This window comes from Manduca sexta, chromosome 4 (genome assembly GCF_014839805.1).
Source record: "Manduca sexta isolate Smith_Timp_Sample1 chromosome 4, JHU_Msex_v1.0, whole genome shotgun sequence".
NCBI lineage: Eukaryota > Metazoa > Arthropoda > Insecta > Lepidoptera > Sphingidae > Manduca > Manduca sexta.
In genome coordinates, this window is record NC_051118.1 from 945,915 (window position 1) to 961,777 (window position 15,863).

Below are 15,863 nucleotides of genomic sequence, written 5' to 3' on the forward strand. Positions count from 1 at the left end.
GTGATTCTTATTATATTATTTCGGTCTAAAATTAAGTTCGTATAAGCTGATAACATTTTTACCGGTCCTACTAAATTCAAAATCTGATAGGGTGTAAATGTTTTGATATATTTTTTTTATGAAATTATGAATTGTATGCTTTAAATATTCACAGGATGTATGCAAGGTTTATAATAGAAAATAAAACATACAAAATTGTGTTTCTTCAATTGTTTTTTTAATACAGCAACATAACAAGAGATGGATATGATTTTATGCTTGAAGACAAAACAGTTTTAGATAAACATATATATTTTTTGTCGTAAATGCATGTCACTGTGGAACTTTTATTCATATAATATTCAGTCAGGCAAATTTACCATTAACGAAGCAAAACTGCAAGACACCAAAATATTTTAGCGGAATGGAATACTTCCATAAACATAAGTTTTACAATTGCAACTAATAATTTTCCGTTAATTTTTATGATTAAATTGCAGTGTGCATGCGTCTCTTGACCAGTCCTAACTTCAGACTATTCGAAATTCAAACAACCTCAACATCAATCAACCAATAAAAATGCTGCAATAAAATTTAATAGTGATTGTGCATTATCGCAACAGATCTTAAGATATCGTTTATCTTAAGACTGATATTTATTAATTCATTTATCTCAAGACCGGTATGCTCTTGTGACGCAGTTCCCGCATTATTTGATCCTTGTCGTTTGTCATAAGTAACAATTATCTATGGGGTTAAGGAGAGCCAGGCGATGCGGGTTAATACGGGCTCTCACCTTGTAATGCTGGTATATATGGGCCAAAGAGGAAATTACAATGATGTATTGTTTTTAAAATAATTTTAAACTGATTACTTGTGTAAAAAAATGCGATGATAGCCTAGTTGGTTGTGGAACGGACTGCCGAGACGAAGTCCACAGGTTTAAACCCAAGGGCAGGCATCTCTGACTTTTCTAAAATTATGTGTGTATTATTTGTGAATTATCGCTTGATTTAACGGTGAAAGAATACATCGTGACACACTTGCATACCTGAAAAATTGTCTACAGAAATTTTAAGTATGTGTATATATATAATAATAATAATATCAGCCCTGTATGATATACTTGCCCACTGCTGAGCACGGGCCTCCTCTACTACTGAGAGGGATTAGGCCTTAGTCCACCACGCTGGCCTAGTGCGGATTGGTAGACTTCACACACCTTTGAAATTCCTATAGAGAACTTCTCAGATGTGCAGGTTTCCTCACGATGTTTTCCTTCACCGTTAAAGCGAACGATAAATTCACAAAGAATACACACATGATTTTTTAGAAAAGTCAGAGGTGTGTGCCCTTGGGATTTGAACCTGCGGACATTCGTCTCGGCAGTCCGTTCCACACCCAACTAGGCTATCGCCGCTTTTTTGAGTATGTGTAAAGTCTACTAATCCGCACTAGGCCAGCGTGGTAGCCTAAGGCCTAATCTCTCTCAGTAGTAGAGGAGGCACGTGTCCAGCAGTGGGGCAGTATATAATACAGGGCTGATATTATTACTCGTGTAATGATGGTATGTTCCTACAAAAATAGAGGAACATTGCGCGTGTCCGGCTTTGTCTATCACTTTCCTCGTTTATAAGTTTCTATTCAATATATATTTCTTTGTTAACTTGTAAGGACAAACACCTACTTACACATATGGGGCTTATATCTGGAACAACTGCTTTGAGTCTAAAAAATCATTAGAGTACCTTAGAGTATTTTTAGTCCAAGAAAATTTGAACTCAAACATAACCGCAAGAGAATCTATTTAACTTTAAATACGTCCACTCAATATATGAAAACAGTCTTAACTCTAAAAGAAACCCTCATTGTTTATCCCGAGAACAGAATATAACACATACAAAGTCGCAAAAAAACTAGTTAACAATAAATAACTTCCACTCATAAAAACAGTTTGGCAAAACAGCCCAAGCAATCCATAACCACTTTAATATAAAATCTAGCAGCATCTATCGGCGGCACCTGGGCGCACAGCTGTTGACACAGATGGCGCTCCAACCCCCAAGCTCAATTTGTTTTCAGTTTAATACGTACGATTGTTATTTTTCCGGTTTTGGTTTACAGTATTGTGAGGTACAGTTGTTCAATGGCTTTCGATCCTTGCGAAGTACATATCATATACATACATATAAGTATCCTTGTTATATATTGCTGTAAAAATTTTAATATATTATACTTTTCTGTCTGTCTGTATGTTATCGATTTTCTCAAAATCTACCGAACGGATTTTTATGAAATTTGGTATGGAGATAGTTTAAGATCCTGGAAAGGTTATAGTCATATATAGCGGGACTTTTGTATCGGCAAACTTCTTCACGCGGGTGAAGCCGCAAGCAAAAGCCATGACATCTTGGGGACCTAACATGTAAAATCGAAAAGGGACTAACTAAGTTTTAACTAGAAAGCAATATTTTTGTAAAAATTTGTTCACAAAATTATCATTAAATAATATTTTTTTGTGTTCGGTACCCGGTATCAGTTCGAAGTCTGGATTTGTGTCCGAAAAGTGGGTGCCTCAATTGCACCTCAGCCTACTTCTTCGGCGACGAAGGCGTGATGTGTGTTTGTTTTACTTTGTGGATCACGAAACATACGTTTACATGTCTTAATAATGATGTATTGACACTGATCATCTTGCTAAAACCAGGACTCAACTGCAAATTGTTATAAAATACACTGTCAACACTAAACGCGAAACGTTCCAAACCACTTGTTTTTGCTCGAACACATGGAATCTCTGGTCGCCAGTTGTCATTGTTTGTCTCGCCGCACGCGCCGCGCGTTTGTTCAGCTGTGCACGCGCATCGGCGCCTCTGAATTTTAATTTCTTTTGTAACAGTTGCTGGTTTGTCTGGTTTACTAAATGTAAGTTTAAGTCAGGCTTTTGACACCATCATTCTGTTTAAAGTATTTATAATAATAACTGTTCAGGATCTTTTTTTTTGCTTTGAATGACGAGACGAGCTTGCCTTTCGCCTGATAGTAAGCGATACGACAGCCCATAAACAGTAGAAATACCACCCAACACCTTGAATTACAAAGTATTGTTTGGTATTCCATAGCACTCGTTATCCTGAGACATGAGATATTAATGTTTATGTCCAGTAGTTACACCGGCTACAATATCTTTCAAACTGGAACACAACAGTGACTACACACTGCTGTTTGGTGGCAGAAATAGACATTACGGTGGTACCTGCCCAAGCGGACTCTCACATATGAGACCTACCACCAATACCAAATGTAATACTTTGTAATTCAAAGTGTTGGATGGTGTTTCTACTGTTTATGGGTGGCTGTATCACCATTAAGCGGACGGCAAGCTCGTCTCGTCCTTCAAGCAGCAATAAAAAAAGGTACGTGTCAGTGCGATGCAGTTTATTCAAGGCACGAGATGTTGCTGTTTCGAATATTTGTACTTACCACCAGACGAGCGACTTGCTCGTCTGTCACTAAAAAACATACACACCGCTTAACACATGTATTTACTGCTTAAACAAGTGTTCCTATAGCAGTATAATTACAGATGTCATCACATTATATTGACATTTATAAAATTTTGTCATTGTTAATGCGGTGTGAACTAAAAACTAATCAATAAGTGTTAATCGACAATTTCACTAATGACTGTTTGCGGCAAATACATAAACTATATAGTTAGTTATAGACTGGATATCAGAGCAAAATTTTTGATCCAAAAATGATTACCAATTAGTAAAAAGTCGTTGTCTTATTTGATATATGCGTATGACAAGAAGCCACAGCGTCCTTAGATATTAATACAAAAATAATATATTTACAGAACATATGTTAATATTCGCATTAAAAACCTGCAAATCATGATATGGAAAAAATATGAAGTATTTTACATTGAAGTTTTGCTGTTTCACGGTAGATTGATTAACCATCACATAAGCGCAATTTTTTTGTACAACAATGTTCCCAATGTCCGTTCTATATAAACTTAGTACTCTTTGGTTTCCCGCCATTTTCAATAAACGATCTGAATCCCTTTATTCGTTCTTTATCAAAAATTGACCAATCAGAACAAAGTTTTTTATGACATAAGTAACAAATGAGTTATTTTGATTGGTTCATTCTCGGAATCAGATTGAAGATTGGGATTAAGATAATTTATTGAAAACGGCTGTTAGTTTTTTCTACCACAGCGTATTGAAAGAAAGAGACGGAATATTTTAATTAACCATTGATTATGGTATTGAACTGGACTGTAAACTTCAGGCTGTTGAAAACTAAACCAAACCAAACCAAATTCTTTCTGGAACATGTTTTAAATCAACCCCACATTAGAGTGTAATAAGGGCCAGTGGAAGAATCGCTTCGTTGGTTTAGTGGTACATATAGGGTTGTAAACCGTGATTTTACGGATTCTATTTTAATGTTAAGCCAAATTTCATGTGTTTTTACATTTTGCATAAAAAAACGAGTTAACGGACTTAGTGTCTGTAGCAAATATGGCAATTTGACTATCACATCACAGGACTTGTATACTAAGCACTACGAAATGGCTTTGCCCAAGTTACCTGTGCCTGCCTGTGTTTACGTTAGTTGTCTGCCCATCCATTCAATATCAATCCGACAGCTCATATCACTAACGTCAGGTATTGCATCACTCCATTGATCAGATATCATGAAGCCCGTAGCTTTAATGAACAGAATTGTAAACAAGTGTGTAAATGGTGATAAAAGTGTCCCCCATGGCGGCCGCGAGAGCACATCACTGGATGCGGGCGTGTAGCGTCTGCAAAATTAAGATTTATTGTTTCAAACAAGTGGAATTAAAAAATGAGGAAAATAAATAAAGGAATTGTGTTACGTAAATTTAAAATGTAATCAATAAATCAATAAATAATATTATTTTAGGGAACAACGGTATTCCTCAGTAAAATATAATGATAGTAGTGTAATCCAATTTTGTATACGGAACAGTTTTCCTCGGAAAAAAAAATGTGCTTTCCAATTTTGTAAAACTATAATAATACCAACTCTATTCAATACTGTCTTCGAGTTGAATACACGCTTCCTCTACCATTGAGCGAGTTTAAGCCAAGGGCTGAGCCAAAAGGAAAGGAAGGGGGAGGGGGGCAGCTGGGCAAACCCGGAGCGACTAAATAGTTAGGTCGGGCCTGGTTAAAACCTTATCTATCACCCGCACTAGGCCAGAATAATACATTTTACTTAAATTAAGATTTTTTATATTCCCAACTCAAAGATTGCCGACAGCATCGAATTCTTAAGACCTCTCTTTGTTAGTCTGTTAAAGAGACTGAGATTTTAAAATAGGTAGTTAACATCCGATCACTACCCATTCGAATTTATTCAATAAGCTCTTTGTTGGTCTATTAAAGATGAAATATATGAAAGAACCAAACATCATATCAAAGTGATTAATTTGATTGTTCTGCTGTCGGTTCGTATTCGGCCCGCATGCGTGCCGTTTGCGCGGTCGCCCAGCCCGCCCGCACCCTAAGATAAACCGGCTTGCATAAATATCTACCAAACTTTTGTGTTTAACCACTATGATCGAGAGATGGCGGTGTAGAGTATGGTGGTGGTAGCAATTAGTCGCCCACTGATATATTTTGATACTTTCAACATTCTTTGATATTCACTAAACTAAAGTGTGATTGGCTTTTGTCTTTTACCGCTAACAGTAAGCAAAAGAGATTTGTAGATTTTGAAGCTCCTGAAGAAGTGATAGCCTAATAGAGAATGGAATGGACTACTGAGATGCATGTCTGCAGGTTCAAAGTCCAAGAGGAAGTGTATCCTTTGTGAATTATGACTGACTATTATGAAGGAACACATCGTGGAGAATCTTGCATACCTGAGAAGCTCTATAGGAATTTTGAGGGTATGCTAAGTCTGCCAATCTACACTAGGACAGCGTGGTTGACTAAGGCCTAATCTCTCTGTAGTAGAAGAAGCCCGTGCCCAGCAGTGGGACAGTATAAAATACAGGGCTGACATTATTATTTATGACTAGCTTCCGCTCGCAGCTTCGCCCGCGTGGATTTCGAACTTCAAAAATGGAGCCGGTCGCGAACGTTCGAGAATGTTCGTTTTACGAAGCTACTCGCTAGGTGATTCGCTAGCCTCTAGGTGCCAATCAAGCCGCCTGCCTGCGCGTTCGCGACCTTATATATATACAAAAATAATCCTTATAGCATGATTCAGTATTCACGCATGATGGCTTATTATTAGCGTATTTCATGTATAACTTTGGTGTTTCTATACCGATTTCTATGATTCTTTTTATGGAATATTTAATAATGTTAACTTTTTTAATTAGGGATGACTGAGAGTGTTATAAACGTAAGAGTAGACAAATATAATGAGAAAGCTTCGAACTGCTAAGCTATCGGGATTTACACGTGTTATTGTGAGTCAACCATAAAAGATAGACATATGCTGTCGTGGGATATTTTTACATAATTTTAAGGAGAACATTTCCGTCATACATGATTTCTGTGTAGCTTTAACCATTAAGGTTGCACACGCGACGGAAGCTTAAAAAATGGAGTAACTTCTCCCGTTTTCCCAACATTTCCCTTCACTGCTCTGCTCCTATTAATTGTAGCGTGATGAAAAGTATACTATAATCAGCACAGGAGTATGACAAATAATTGTACCAAGTTTCGTTAAAATCCGTCGAGTAGTTTTTGTTTCTATAACGGTTATACAGACAGACAGACAGACAGACAAAAATTTTACTAATTGCATTTTTGGCGTCAGTGTCGATCCCCAATCACCCCCTGATAGTTATTTTGGAAATATATTTCATGTACAGAATTGACCTCTCTACAGATTTATTATAAGTATAGATATAGATTAAAGTTCCTGAATAGGCCACGCATATGACATCCCAAAAGATTTTCTAACATCAATGCCCCTCAATGCATTTTTAAATTCAATACACCTATCTACAATACTTCTAAACAATTAACCGAGCGGTTCGTCAACTCAATATAAAAACAATTTGAACCGTTCCAAAGGTTCCACCCTCGACCGCAACAAGCATGTACATTGTACACTCAAAAATTCTGGTAGTGGAAACGGCTCGTCACACGGTAATCGAGCTGTCTCGAACACAACTCGACGCCTCTCACGAATAGAAGGCTTGACCCGCTGATAGAATAGAAGAATAGAAAGAGGTTTGTGTTCAATACGTGTGACTTTTAATGAGGATAAATAAGCTAATCAGGTGTTACGGATTAGCTTATTTATGCTGCCCGCCGGAACTTTGCAAAAGGACTGCTCGAATTAAAAAAAATACTAGAATAACAATAAAGTATGCGAGCGCATCGTCGGACGTCCACCTACGAGGTGGACAGATGATCCAATAAAAGTCCCAAGAGGTGGCTGAATGCGACCGCTTCCAATAGGATCTGGAAATCTTTGGGGGGGGGGGGAGAGGCATGTTCAACAGTGGACATCCTGCGGCTAATGATGGTGATGATAATGAAAATAACAATAATCATTTAATTAGTTGTGAATACTTTTCATTTAAATACATTTACATATCTACGTTTTTAGATACTTAATTAGCTCAATATATTTGTTGAAGATGTGAAGCCCCGTAGTACCCAGTAATTATGTTGGCAATAACGTCGTTCAAACCGGAACACAACAGTACATGCATACGAGACAAATGTACTACGTATGCAAATAGACATTGAGGTAGTACCAACCCAGGCGGCAAGAAATCTATCAGCAATAAATTTTTGCCCATAGATTCGTTAGCGCTCTTACTAATTTTTCACGACTATCGTGCTATGTCAAGTTGAATCCCTGAGTTGGATAATTTATATACCCAAGACTTTTTGCTTAATAACACTCCGGATAAATAGAAACATGCTCTTTATTATAGATTACCGAACATAACTTGCAAAATGTTACAACACTTCTGCTTTCACTAACAGGGATAAAGCCTTTATGAGTCTTTATTTACAATATTTGATTCCAACCTCACCTTCTACCATACTACTATATTAGTTTGTATATTTTAAGAAAGTCATAGCATTGTGGACGTACGATGAAATCGAGCTGTCAGCGACACAAGACCTCGCCTGCGGAGAACCGCTTGACCAACTGACGTCTTGCGAATTCTGGGTGCACGTTTGTCAAAATGTTTACTTGAGATTAACGAAGTATTTTAGGTTAGAAGTTAATTATAGATATTTTTAGCATTATGCATTGAAGTACGAATATATTTTGATAAAAGCGAGGTTATTTTTGCCCGTTCTTGCTTTCGTACTGACGGTAGAGGAAAAAAATGTGGTTTATAGGTTATATTATAGCTTTTGCTCGCGGCTTCGTTCACGTGGGGAAGTTTTTCGTATTAAAAGTCTCACTATGTATATTTCCGGAATAAAATTAAGTATTAATTTTTGAAAATTGGAAAGCAGTTGTTTGATGACGTTAATTTGTAGTTCGGGGAAAGCGAGCTCGGTAAAATCAGTTAAAAACTTAAAAAGCTTAAAGTTATGCTAGAAAAGTGTAAAATAAAACTTAGTAAGTATTCAAGTTCGATACTTGCCTAATTAATTTTGTTTCTAAGAAATATTACAGAAATTCTGGTGTTAATCGAGCTAGGCATCGAAGCTACAAACAATGTTTGTAGCATTTTTTTTTATCCTTGCACAGTAATTTGACCCCACCGCACCTGATGGTAAGTGGAGTCGGCTCCAATAGAATGTCGACTAACGAGAGATTACCTCTCTCCAATCAACACAATTATGCCGGCCTACTGGAACAGGCTGATCTCGGAACGCGACACACTTACGTGGGCCACTATGGCGGGTTTTAACACCTTGTTTACAGTAGTCTTTATCAGGGCGGATATAAAATATACCCTACCACCAGTAAAGTTCCCCATTGTAGGTACGCACAATATATTATAATATCCTTTTAAACATTTAAAATCATACAGGTATTTTCTACAGTTTGACTATCAAACATTTTTAAATTTTTTCCATATCGCTAAGGTCAAAAACTATACCGCTAAGTGCTGTTTTTATTTAAATCTCATAAGGAACTGTCTAACGTCAAATACCACACTTCCAAGTCATAACTAACCAAAAAAAATATAAACCGCAGACCACTAGCATAGAGTTTTGACACAGTTTTTACTCATAATCCAGTATGTTAAGTAGAATAGCGCGGGAAAACGGCATAATCGAGCTGTCAAGCGCACGCGAACGCGGGAAAGCAAAAGTTTGATTAAAACCGAACCAATCAACTAAACTGTTGTGCCCGATTTTACCTAGATAATATTTTAGTGCTGCGCCCGTTCATACATGTCGACGTTTTGTTATTTATATCGATATCCTGGATTATATTAAACTGTGTAGTGGCGTATAAAAGAATCACAGGGCGATTGACTTATAAAAAAGGTTCTGCAGTTTAAGGTTTATGTATTGGTCAGGGTTTGGAGGCCCCGGTTCACAGCGCCGCCTAGCCACCAGGGGTGTAGCTGCCGTAAGCTGTAGTTGCCGTTTGCCAGCCTGAGATTTATAATATCAAAACTGATAATACACAGTAAATATTCTGACTATAATCCTTCAAACCGAAACGCTACAGTTACATTGCTAAAGACTTATTATGTTCACACGAATGTTAGATATCGAAATAAAACACATTTACTGATTTCATCGATATTTTGACCCATTTCAAAGACTGCAGTCTTCATGGTTATTGCAAAATGTAGGTAGATATTGTTAAGTTGATTTTACGGCGACCTACACCTCAGTTCGCCCCGTGACTGAAGGCTGCAAAGCAGTGGCGAAGAGATAATTTTTCCAAAAGGGAACCCAACACAACATATTATATGTACCGATATTCATAAATACGTTCTGCAATCGTTCTAATAATAGTTAGGTATAAATTCGAAAAGCCAGCAGGAATCGGGTTATATGGACCTTTCGCGATTGTTGGAAGGTCATCGAAATGTCGGAAAGAAAAATGTAAAACCGCGATAAAATCCGAAAACTAATTTTATTTTGTCTATTTCTGCCGTCAAGCAGCAGTGTGTAGTCACTGTTGTGTTCCAGTTCGAAGGACATTGTAGCCAGTGTAACTACTGGACATAATGAGACTTAACATCTCACGTCTCAGGATGGCGAGCGCAGTGGAATACCAAACAATACTTTGTAATTCAAGGTGTTGTGTGTTTCTACAGTTTATGAGCGGTTGTATCGCTTACCATCAGCGAACGGCAAGCTCGTCTCGTCATTCAGAGCTAAAAAATTCGAAGTTACACTGTTTGACGTTGGAGATAGAGATTACGATGGTACTTACCCAGACTTTCCCTGAAGTACGAGAGACCAACCAACAGAAAAATGATTGAAGTAAATATATATTTTTTATCGATAGCAAACAACTCTTCCCTCCGTGGGAACGCACAGGTGGTACATTCATTTTAAATGGGCGGGCTCGGCGCGGCTGACTTGTTTCTATTTACTAGCCGTTCCGTGCTTAAATTAAGATAAATTTACTGAAAAATAAACCTTTACCACATACATTTGCATATGATATAAGAGTATATAGGGTCATTTTTATCATCCTACCATAGATGTGAAATAAAAAATGATTAAATAAAATAAATATTAATAAAAAGTAATTTGATTTTTTGGCGCCCTAATGCCCCTACTAATGAACTAAGAGAATTTGTTGTAGTAGTACACTTTCAGTCAGAAATACACTTATACAAGCTCTTCGTATTAAACTACAAAATAAAGAAAAATTAGAAAAATAATACTTGGATCTTTGGTAAAAATATTCGTTATTCATAATGATTATTGACACAATGTAAGGTGGTAGGATATTTGTATCTGATCGGATAGCGACCACCGTACACGACGTAAAACCGGCCATAGTGGCCCACGTAAGTTATTAAGCCTGTGTTATTCGGTTTTACACAGGCCAGCATGATTGCGTCGACTGGCAATCGATAAATGAATGAATGAATCTCTTCTAGCCGAATTTCAGCTACGGCGGCCAACCTCCACGAATCAGCCAGGTACTCTGTTTCTTCACTCTCATAGTCCGGTGAGACAGCAATCCGACATGAACGGAGGAAGATCAGGCGCAGGACCAACGGGTTCACGTGCTTTCCGAGGCACAGGGGATCACACCGCCAACTTCCTGTCTCCAAGTTACGACTGAGTAATTTTTTAAGATAGAAAAATCCAGCCACAATTATTTTTGGCACGACCCGGGATTCGAACCCAGGACCGCAGCGCGATAGCCATACTGGTATCGAGTATGCATTTCAACTACGCCACTGAGGCAGTTAGAAATAACAGCAGAATAGGTAACCCCCTAAAGCTAATGTCAGAGAAAGAAAGTTATAATTGAAACATCAAGGCTAAAACCTATTAACTATATGCGAGCTTAACTAAGTAAGTTATGCGGATCGAAACAAAACAGAAATATAAGGAAATTATTAATAACCACGTTACTCCCATGATTCCGTCGGCGGGAAAGATCTTTCTAGGAATGAAAGTCCCATTATATTTTTAATGGCATATAAAAGGATGCCAAGTCATCCAAATCTGCCCAACGATTTAGTACAAACTTTTTTTATTCAAGCATGACCTGATGCTTTGCACCTGATAGTAAGAGTGATGAAGTCCAGATGGAGTATCGAATGGCAACAAATAACTATATCATGCCATTCTGCAATCAAAGCGGCCTGAGTGAAATCCTCGGTGATATTGCTACTGTCTACTAGATGCCAGGGAAGCTGGCGAGGTTTATACGTCTTACCATATGTAATAAACGCTGTATCCCCAAAGGTATAGGTAGAGACAAAACCAATGCACATTCTTTTGCATCTTATTACTCGCTGAACTTATTTTAACCGACTACTTTTATCTCTAATCTCGTTTTAGGGAGCGAGGCTTTTATTATTAACACAAACAACTATCCAAGCTATCTTCGAATCGTTTTTTTTCTGGCACAATTTTTTTCGCTTGAATCTCGTCAACGTAAGTGCTATAATAGCTTAATCCTAACTAATCCTTATTTAATATCGGATCTCTAAAACCCTTCAATCCATGTAAACAGTGGAGTAAACAGAGCTAATCCACACAATTTCGTGTACGGTCTGAGAGACCGCAGCAACACCGTTTAATTATAGGTGCGGGTAACATATGCAGGGGTTATTGGCGCCCAACGTGGGAGTGAACTATTAGTTTAGCTTTCTAGTGTTAAGAGTTGGTTCTAAGGAAGGTATAGACTGATCAGTAACATAAAAAACCTCGTCGTGTTTTTCGTAAATTGAGGAATAATTTTTTGCACTGATAACATTAAATTTAAAACAGATAAATACCACGCCAATTTTATTTGACTGGTCTGTCACGTTTACGCTGTAGGAAAGATTAAAGATCAATTCCGGATGGGATACAATGAATTGTCAAAAGATATGGTATATTGCTCATTTTTGAATGTCAGGAAACGTGGTGATCAGCCAAAGCAATTTAAATATGATTCTCCAAATATTTTGTATATTTATCGACGGTGATGACAACTTAGAATCACATTTAAATTTTATGTCCTTGATGATTCAAATGTCTATTTCTTTGTTTCAATTGAATTTACAATTTTATATATAGGTATATTTTTCCATTGATTAAATACTTCATACCGAATTTTATATAGCCAACTAGTTAAAATACGCTCCAATACATAATATCACCGCTGCGATATGAACAAGATCTTAATGTTACTGGCTTAAGAACGATTCATACTCGTTTTCTAAAATCCTTTTTTTTATTCCCTTAGTAGGCAAACAAGCAAGCGGTCTGCTTGTTGGCAAACAGCATCCGCCGCCCAAATACGTTGCAATGCCACAGGCACAGCAAGCCGTTACCTACTTGAAATTAATAACGGAAAAACATAAGTTCCTTGTACATAGCACACCTGAACTCGAGTGATATTACCCAATAAAATAACTAATAGCATTTGCGCGTGTTTTATTGCCTTTTTACCGGGAAAATGGGAGCCACTCATTGATTACATGTAACAGTTGTAGCAATCTATATATTCAAATATGAATATTTCTTTTGGTCACGCAGTTACTTAAAAACGACTTAGTCGATTTCATCATATTTTTTTTACGTTTTCTGGTCACGCCGTATCTTGAAAAGACTTTACCGATTTAATTCATTTTTTTATTGTTTTCTTATACTATTTAGAAGGTTTTACGGAAAGAAAAATCAAGAAAATTCCGCTGAAAATTGGAAAATTTCGAAAAACTTAACGACTATTTCAATTTCGCACGTTTGATGTATGTTTAGGAGATAGCGGTGTTTTTTGTGTTACTTAACTTATCTATACACATCATAACAAAACGACAGAACGCTGAACATTAAAAGGAAAATAATAAATATAACTGTTTTTTTGTTTGTCCGAAGTAAACACAGAAAGCTCTGAAGTCTGAACGGATTTCGGTGAAATTTTGTACACTGGATATACTACGTCGTGGTAACATATAGGCTACTTTACAATAAACTTAACAGAATATTCATTTAGACAAAGCCTTTTATACGTAATGTCAAAAGGAAAAATTCAACAACACCTCAAACCACAATCACCTGGAGCTGAATGAAAGATCAACAGTATCAAACGAATCAATTTCCAGTTTACGTATAAATAAACCATTTGCCGAGACGCGGCTGCGGTTGACAGCAGCCTGTAAGGGATTGCCGACGCAGATGTTGCTCCCCTTCCACCCACCAGAGCCCCACCCCCGGCTAAAGGATTACTGGTGTTTGTAAAAATCGGTTATTATTTTTGGAAGTGACGGTTTTTGTTAGTGTTTTTTTAGAGATCTGAAGACGTATTTATTTACTATGTTTTGCACGTGGCTTCGCCCGCGTGTAAGAGTATTGTGGGATAAATGTCCCGACAGAAGAAGTAGGCTATGTTCTGCCCAGGATCTCAAACTATCTCTATACCAATTTTCATCAAAATCCGTTCAGTAGTTGTTGACTTTATCGCGTTTAGATAGTCAAATGCGTCAGAGAATTTGTTTTGTAATATGTAAGAATTTATTTAATTAATAGCAATCTAACAATTAAGAAGTATTCTACTTAGCAATTTCTTTTGGTAGGTCTCTCATATGTGTGAGTTCGCCTGGGTAGGTACCAGCGCAATGTCTATTTCTGCCGCCAAGCGGTATGTAATCACTGTTGTGTTCCGGTTTAAATAACATTGTAGCTAGTGTAACTATTGGATATAATAAGACTTAACATCTCATGTCTCAGGATGGCGAGTGCAGTGGAGTACCAAACAATACTTTGTAATTCAAGGTGTTGGATGGTGTTTCTACTGTTACGGGCGATCGTATCGCTTACCATCAGGCGAACGAGAAGCTCGTCTCGTCATTCAAAGCAAATAAAATCTTATGCCAAAGTGAATATTGAAACAAATACAGGGCCAATTTCTCTGTATTACAAACTGCGTGGCAGGATACCATTAGAAATATTAAAAAAATATTCGCGAAAATGAATTTTAATTCCAGCCTTAAAGAATTTTCTTGTGCCAAGAAGTAATTTTTTTTCATTGTTCTTGGTATTTTTGATTGATAGATACGAAATTTATTGTAAAAATCTGTGCCTGCCACGTTACGGCTTTTAAAATAATACAATGAATTGGGTACCCTCTTATTTTGTTGAAGTCGGTTAAACACTACTGTTATTATTTATGTAATTAGATCCACGAAAATACACAATAATATTATAATACAAATTATAAAACTTAGGGCCGTGTGTACTATCATTATAATTAGATATAAAAAGTTACAATAATTTGTATAAGTATAATAATATGAATGGCTAGATGCAGAAGGCAGTATTGCTGAACACGGCAAGCATTGTGAGGAGATTTCTCTTTGAATTCCTTTCCACCAGTGGCTTGGATCTTGAGCCTCGCCATCAGAGTATGGTTCATAATATTTTTATACATTTTATTTACACAGATTTTCTACGATATATAAGTATTGATTTACATTGTTTTTGTTTACGATATAATATATAAAAATATAAAAATAACTTTCAAAATAAATATAATTAGCTCAGCGTCGTAGTATTAAAACAACATAATAAAAATAAACTAAAATATAAAGTAAATTCTAACTGAAAATGTTAATTAAAACTCAAATAACAGTTGATAATATATTCTAACAATAAAAAATATATGCATGTTATTATTAGTAAGATATTGTATTTAAATCCCCTTTAATATTTATATTAATAGATATTCGATTCTCAGATTGCGTCATTTCCCGTAAACTGTGTGGCTTTTAATCCCTAAGAGGGATTTGGGAGGAATGTTGTAAGACTTAGCTAAATTCCGTGTAAAACAGATTAGGCCAAACCCAGTTTTGTTATAGGAGTAACGAAATATAATAAAGGCTACTTACATACAGCGCACCAACGCTAAATTGTTATGAATAATCTATATAAAAATGAATCTCTATTTCCCTTGGTCATCGCATCACGCGTGAACGGATGGAACAGTTTCGCTAATTCTTTTTTATTGTATTAATGATTGTCTGAAGAAAGTTCTTATCAAAGAAAAACCTAAGGAAGTTGAGTGCAACATTAGAAAATTTAAGAATATTTAACTAAACTCAACGACATTATTAATTTTACATAACTGTCAGTTGTTTGAAATAACTGTCAGCGATTGACAGAATGCGCGATACAAATTCATAATTAATACCTCAATTAATACAGTACAACGTTTGACAGGTACATCTTTATGTTCTATCGGGTTGCTTTTCACAAGATTTCATC

At 36.6% G+C, this 15,863-nt stretch overlaps 1 protein-coding gene across 1 annotated transcript in view; it reads left to right on the forward strand.

The window, feature by feature from the left end:
• LOC115448772 (protein CBFA2T3) overlaps nt 1–15,863 on the forward strand; it is a 58,147-nt gene that overhangs the window by 1,403 nt on the left and 40,881 nt on the right. The window lies entirely within an intron of this gene.